Raw genomic sequence first — 8,127 nt, forward strand, 5'->3', positions numbered from 1 at the left:
TTCGATCTTATCAGGTTCTAGGTGACAACTTCAGTTGCGTCGCGCACTTCCGTGATGTACGTGTTGCGCAATACCAATACATTTTTAAGCTGAATTATTGTAAGACCATCTCTGCCTCACATTTTACATCAATTCTGCTACCTCTTCTCTACCAGGACTTGCAATACTTCACCTTATTTGACTTCCATTAGTTGTGACGTCATTCAAAGCAGTATATATAAAAAGGAGGTCAACGTAAGTGTACTCAAAATGCGCTTGTACTTTCAACTATTGACTTGCTTTCTAATCGCGTTGCAAGTTGAAAGCGGTATGTTGGCTTTTATATCTGTGTTTATAGTTTACAAAGCTATAATATCCTTTTGAAAACTATTAAATTAGGTTTGTTATACAAGCAGATTTTGTAATGTTGTGCAGTATCATCAGGGGACAATGATCAGTTTGGATGCGACCTGAATCTTCAGTTTCAGAGTATAGGCTGATGAATGGTTTCAAAATAAACTCTGGTTGTGGATGTTACTAAATCAGAAGCGATAGATTATTTACCAATACTCAATCAAAATGCATTTACATGGCGAACACGTGTTTGAATGGACATCAGGGTAGACCGCTATTTTGAAGAAAACAAGAAAGCATTCAAAACGTTCATGACAAATATTTTCAGTGTTTAGCATTTGGTATGCGTGTCACGTCCTGGGCACAAGCTGAAAAGCAGAAAAGATTATTCTTCAAGAAACATGTAACTTGCACTCACGCATCGAAGTCAGTTCAATCATCTATGAATCGGTTAATAGGCATCTCGACATTGATTGAGTTTGACTGAACATGATTTCCTGCATACAGGGAAAAAATAAACAAGCGTCTAAATGTGTTCAGGTGGTAAGTAGGCTCTCAGTGCAAACGTATGCATCTTTGGCCAAACAAATTCCCCAAGCGTTTTTGCACATGAGCCTCTAGATGGCTGTATTCAACAGCCCTGGAAATTTGTTCAAATAAAATGTAACTCTTGTTAGCGATTGCAGGGTGTTGAAAGAAATTTAACTCAATACACAGGAAGGATGTGTTATCACTAGAATACGTGGCTATCATGAGTCATCAACTCTCCAGGAGTCAATGACTGAATATCTAAGCATCCGACGGACCCTGGACATGCCGTAGTCATCACAAAATTACGGCTGAGTTTCTCTCCCAGACAAACGTGGAGGTGCTCCCCGGACACGTTCATAGTCATTCATTATGAAGTGTTTGCTGCTGCACGACACCAACAGAAGTGCCTGCCCCCCGGCACGTCCATAGTCATCCATTATGAAGTGTTTGCTGCTGCACGACACCAACAGAAGTGCCGTGATAACTCTCTTCCAGCAGTGAACTATCATTCAGAAGTGAACCTTGTCTTCATCACTATTTTTCTCCCGCTCTCTTTGGTTAATAAATAAATTGGCAGGCGAGAAAGCATCGCGGAGTACAGATACTGAGAATAGCACCTCTGGATTTAAAAACTGACAATAAGTAACGCAATACCAACTCGTGGCTAGCTTTTGCTTATAGCTTAAACTCAAACGATAGCTCTGATGAGTAATCTGGGAAACAGTCACCTTAGCTACGATCTACGTGCCAAAATTACTCTCTCGCTCTCTCTCTGATACGCCACAAGTTCATCATTCGTGTGTGCTTAAGTTTCAATTGTGAAACATTGAAGTTTACCTAAACGATGTTGTGTTTGTTAGTTTCCAAAATGGTGACATCCATTCCGTAATTTTATTAGAGCAATGCAATAGGGATGTTGTGCTAGTGAACAGAAGAATGTCGCATTCCGGGTGCGTTGGATGACTTGAAATCAATTATGAGAAAAAAATCCCCATCAAGCCTCTTCTATTTGTAAAAAAAATACTCAGTTCCGAAATATTAATGAGCTGGTCATTGCAACGCTAGTAGCGGTCCCTTCTGCACCGGCCGTACGGAGAATATACCTACTTGAATCTAGCATCCTCCACAATCCCGCACGATTTAGGGCATCTGAGAAATCAAGCGTAATTTTCTTTAAAACGTAACAAAACGTTTGAATGTTCAAATCCTAAATAACGATGAGCATCGACGCGGGAGAGACGTTGTGCATATTTCGTTCAATTAGTAAAACAGAACGTGCTAAAAATCGAAATTTTAAGAACCCAAATTTGATATTTTCTCTCGCTTTGACATAAATATTTACTTTTTCTTTTTTAAAACCCCAAATGTGATAGGACATGAATATCAGATTAATGACACTTGTGGGAACATAACATCGCCAAACCACCCGAATCAATACGAAGACAATGCTGACTATTCCTGGTTTATTATAACTCCAGGAGGGCCACGAGTGATTGTTTTCAAGGACTTTGAAGTAAGCAATTTAAACAGAAACCTTTCTTATGGGCGTCTAAATGTGCTGCTTTGTATCGCATTCGCAACTGTCAGCGAGACTATCAGATTTGCTGAGGTTCAGACTGATTGAAACTTGTCTCATTTGGACAAATATATCTTTTCGTGGTTCAATGTTTCCTCGATCCGCGTAACTTGGACGCATGCGTCTTCACGGGTCGCAATGTAAATAGTGCGGCATGCAAAACTTTAGATGATTGGTCCCAATTTCATGAGCCCATGTTATGTCCGATAGGTAAATATCAATCAACCTGAAGGAAAAACCGCTTACATATATCTGGAGTTTGAAAGCAAGAATACAATGCATTTTAGCAGTTCAATTAATCCGCTTGCCGTGAGACTGAAAGAATGTGGACAGCTTAGCTAAAGTACCGTCGGCGTTTAGCTTAAAGCAAGTCTCATATAGATATTAACTGCGCCACGGATAACCAGTTTCAATTGCGGAACAATAACTGAGTACATCCAACCGGCAAAAACACGGATAGCTTTGACTAATGTGTATTAGGCGCGTGTTATGGGCTAAACTCAACGAAAAGTCAAAACCTTCAACACGGAGTTTTTTATTGTCTGTCGTTTTCATGAAATTTTCCTTAGCCTGGTTTAACGATCAAGCCGCAGAGCGAACTGCATTGAGCCCAAAAGTAAATTCATTTTACGGATTCATGCGATATGCAAGTAATTCTTTTTCAAATGCAAGTGGAAGCGGTTGAGCAAATGAATGTCAATATGACTTTGTAACTGTTTATGTCGAAGACGGCGAGGACATCCAGACATATGGACCATACTGTGGCAACAATACTCCGGATCCTATTACATATAATGCTAGCGTCCAGATCATCTTCGCGACGGACGTCGAGATTTCTGCAGTTTGGACTGGGTGAGTTTGGTATCGAGGGGACAGCCAGAGATTTTTTTCTGCAGTTTGGACTGGGTGAGTTTGGTGATAGTGGTTTACTGTACGATGAATATATCAAATAATGTCACTTATTTTTTTGATAAATTAAAACAGACAAGAGTAAAACAGAGGATTTTTTCAATCAGTTTCCGTTTTCCGATCCACAGAAAGAGCACTCATACTGAGTTTTGGGTTAAACCCAACACATAACGGTGATTGGCAGTAGCCTGGCGTCTGTGCATTACCAACTTCTTCTGAATACATCAAATTGCCTAATTAAATCACTTAAACCGATTCAGGTGACCGATTGGGATCTTCCAGGATAGCCGAGAATATTCTTACAAAGAAACCTGTAAATTATTATGATAAAATCAATAAGTTATTGTATCAAACCAGGCCGGTTATTTCCATTGCATACATGGAGGGAATTTTCGGTGTCTATCAGAAGTCTCTCAGTTTTGACTACCTTACTTATAGGACACGTGAAATTTACTGAAAATCCCCGATTGGTTATGTCAGTCTTTGATTTTAAGTGAAATTTCAGGGTCTCCCTGTAATTGACATGTGTGTTATTCCGTTCAATAAACTCCAATCGTCAACCTTCAGGGAAAATGATAAAACAGGCCTATTCATACCCTGCGGTCTAAACGAATGGTGCACTTTTAAACGTTGGCAGATAGTATACTCCGTTCGTCTCGTAATTTAGTGTGTCCTGTCACACACCCCGTAATTCAGAAATTTGCCGCTGACCCGGTATCCAGTTTTTTTGTTAGTCTAACAGTGCAAATAAAGCAAATGCCCGAGTTTTCTGGCGGAATGGGTTTGTCTTGGATATAATCTGCATCAACTAACGCTTAACTATTCGTTAAAATACTTTCTTTCAGCAATGAGCTAGTACACCTCCAGCGGCGCTGTTTGTGACAAAGGTTTCTCATGCGCATACGCCCAATTTAGCAAATTCATCATCCCAACAATGGCAAAAAGCAGTTGTTGAAAAGCATTTCAAACATACATAAAAAAGGCCAGCATCGCAACCGGAACACTCAAGGAGGACCAATAATGGATTCAAAAACGAAGAAACAAGGAAATCCCCGGAGTCGAATCAATGAAGGTCACAAGCCGGAACCCGGATGGACAAAGGTCACTGCAACATTGACCAGACTCTGACGGTGGGAGATGCCAAGTTCAAAGGTCATGTGGGCATCGGCGAATGAGGACACGGGATAAAAGAACAACCAATGTAACCGCCCGACCGAATAACTAATCGCGGTCAAATGTCATCCCCGGCTACCAGCACGCATATCAACACACACTTAACACTACTCAACGCACAACCACTAACCCACCGCTACGCACAACTACGCACCGATGAAATCACCTCGACTGGTGATGAAACGTTTGCAATCAAACTGCCCAGCTCAGCGAACAAGCCAACGACGATCTACGCTACCTGAGCTACCGACATTCTCCTCTATAGAAAATACATCGATTTTCTACAACACCTAAATTTCCCATAGGATTTCTCGATTTAGCGTGGGGAAGTGGTCTTCCTTTTTTTGGTAAATGATAACTTCTCAATCGTTTCCAAAGCTTTTCAACTCATCGAGATGACATTTCTGTTTTTGCTGACTGGTTTATTTACCTGATGAGAGTGCATTATGCACGGCCCACTTAAAAACTGACTAGCTTTATTTTAACTACAAATTATTTCTATCGTCAATGGTATCCTTACAGCAACAGTCATCTGATTCACCTGCGATTTATCAAATTTGTCAAATTAATTATCCACCACTACGGAAGTTTCTGTCCTAATTGAAATCCACCTATAAAAGCGAATGGGGTCAATAAATTAATGGCCAACGTAAACAGCAATGTTTGGAACAAAATGCGCTGCGCTTTCTACATGTGGCGTGCATTTTGAGAAAACGCCCTGTGTTTTAGTATACTCAAAGGTAAGCTAGACTTTTCTTTGTTTGATACGCTATCCTGAAGTTGACGCTTATCTGACACTGCTTTCCTTGTCATGCGTTTTGTCAAACGCCTCAATGGAAAGAGGCCTGCTTCGTTCGCTTATGAGCACACATATCGCTCCCATAAAATAAGTCTATCATGCAGACAATACATTGCGCACAACCTAACTGGTCATTGGATTTTTAAAGATGTGAGTAAGAGCCAGAATTTTTTGGACCATCCAACGTATTTGCTTTTTAGATGTCGCCTGATATATTGGGTGATGAATCTCCTTTGAATCTTCTTACCCATGGCACCTAGATGTGAAAACAGGCCTAATGATGACTGACAGAAAAGTCCCAACGGTTTTGAACTGGCTTGATCTGTAAACAGAAACAGTGTCACCAGTGATATGCAAATCTAGAACATGAAAATAGTTTGCGTACTATCGACGAATTAATGTCCAAATTTAATTCTCACTATCCGTTCAAAACAGTGGTGTAATGGCGAATACTACTGGTGAGGCACGCGAGTAGTATGTGGATATCCAGTGACTCCTCTTCAAGTCTATTGGAATGGTTTAGTACGGGTTTTATTACGAAACTTGTGGAACAACAGAACGCATAACGTACCATTAGGCTGCATCAAATCAAATAATTCTATTAGAAATTACAAGGGTGTTTAACCCCGTTTTCCCCACTTCCTCAGTGAACAAGTGATATAAAGGGATCCATTTCCGAGTCATAAAACAAAATGCATTAAGAAGATACTTATCTTGAGCTTGGAGCTCGTGGAATACACCGTGTTTATTCTAGTGCGGCCGTCAGGTCACTGCCTTCAAAATCTTCTGGCCACTTCCGCTGGTAGTCTCCACCAACTAAGCGAGTTATCTGCTTCTTGGGTGCTCAACTTCCTTGGTAGTTTCTACCGACGGTACCCGGGTGTGAAAAAGAATTTAAAAAATGACAGATGAAAGTGCCAAACCCGTGTCGAACTGGCCTAATTTGCAAGTTAACATTGTCAAACTGGGCATGCAGGGCTAAAGCATAAATAGCGATTGGGTGCTATTGACGAATTGATGTTCAATTCTAATCCTCGCTATGGTGTAACGGCGAATACTACTAGTGAAGCATGCGAGTAGTATGTGGTTGTGTCATAACTCTTCCTCACGTCTATTGGAAAAGTTTATTAAGGGTTTTATTGGGAGGCTTTTGAAATTGTTGTGCAGCGTTCGTCCACACTTGCATGACAGCCAATGAATATCTACAAAACTTCAACCGTAGGCCTGATGATGGTCAATTTTCAAAAACAACCTGCAACGAGAAGTTTACGTTCCTGTTTAATAGTTTGTACCTCTTCTCTTGGCATTTTATAATAAAAAACTCCGCAGAGAAAGGCTTTTGCCCTACGGTCATATATCCCCAACAACATTTCAACCAGTTCCGTAAACGCGCAGCACCAAAACCAATCTCGGAGGCATGACAGGATGTGCGAAAAATTTCCAAAAATAATTTTCTGTACAAACTTAGCCCATCTGCAAATGATTTTGTTTAATTAGCCAGAAAACTAGTAAGCCGCAGAATACCTAATCCTCAGGCCAACTGACACGAAGTTTTATTTGCAAAGGGGATTTTGGTGTAAGCCATTGTGCCTATGAGGATAGTTTTCCTTATTCGTTCGCCTGTTTGACGTCCTATTCAATCTGTCCGAGAGTTATTTTACAATTCAAACATTTTGATCCTTTAAATGTGAAGATCAAGAGCAACTATAATGTTTCGCACTGTATAATACTCGTGTTTTGTTACAAATGCCACTGACCTGTTGACCACAAACTGCACGTTTTCAAAATTTTTACTTTACAGGTGCTCTTGAATTTGCTACACGGTTAGAGTCGACATAGTATTTCCAGTCACTGTCTTAGCAACAAAGGTTTATCCACCGGCTATGAAAAACAACCGAGCAGCAAGTGTTCTCTTTCGCTTAATCATATGTAACTGATGTTTTGCTATCAAGTAACCAAAATATATACTGTTCGAGACGAAAACCAAATTTTGTTGGCTGGAATTCGTGTTACATTCACAAGACCGCGTCTCCGCTGTGGTCATACCTGTGCCTATATATCCGCGAAGATTCTCCAGCGCTTACGGCACCGTGGGTAACGTCACGTATAGTAAGAAGTGTTCTGAAATCACACGTAACATGGCAGAGAATGAAGATCACGGAGCAAACTTGTTGAACCTCGACAAACTCAGATCCCATAACTGCTTTCGATTTTGCATTTGGTTAGTATTAATAGATGCAGAGGTTTGCACGACAACTTGTCTGTACAACCAATTATATTTTGCATCCACGGTTGACCACTGAAGCCAACATGCAATGCAACTATGTAATGGAGCTATCGTTGACAAACTAGCCTCAGCATGTAAACATGTATGGTGTATATCATGTGATTCATGGTGCCAGCTCTGATGGAAGCTATGAGACACCAGTCGATTAACTTGTCTAATTTTCTCAATGTCTCGGATTTAGCGAGTGTTTTAATGGATCGATTGGTTAGTATACCTTGGTTACCAACGTGCATTGGTGGAGTAGTGGTAACACGCTTGCCTCGCATGTCAGATGTCCGGGGTTCGAATTCCGGCGCATTAATCGGATATGCACTGCTGATGAGCTCTAGTAGGTGCTCGAGTCAAGTGCCTCCCTTCCGTGTGGACTCACTAGAATAATTAAACCAGAACAGGAGGACGACCGTTCAAACAATAGTGGCGTAAATATGAACAAACGATGATTTTTTTAGCTTCACTGCCTTTTGCCGTCCAAAGCCAGTACGCTGGCTCCATGTTTGCGGCGCCTCGGTTTAAGCAGTC

The sequence above is a fragment of the Opisthorchis viverrini genome, assembly GCF_000715545.1.
Source record: "Opisthorchis viverrini unplaced genomic scaffold opera_v5_403, whole genome shotgun sequence".
NCBI lineage: Eukaryota > Metazoa > Platyhelminthes > Trematoda > Opisthorchiida > Opisthorchiidae > Opisthorchis > Opisthorchis viverrini.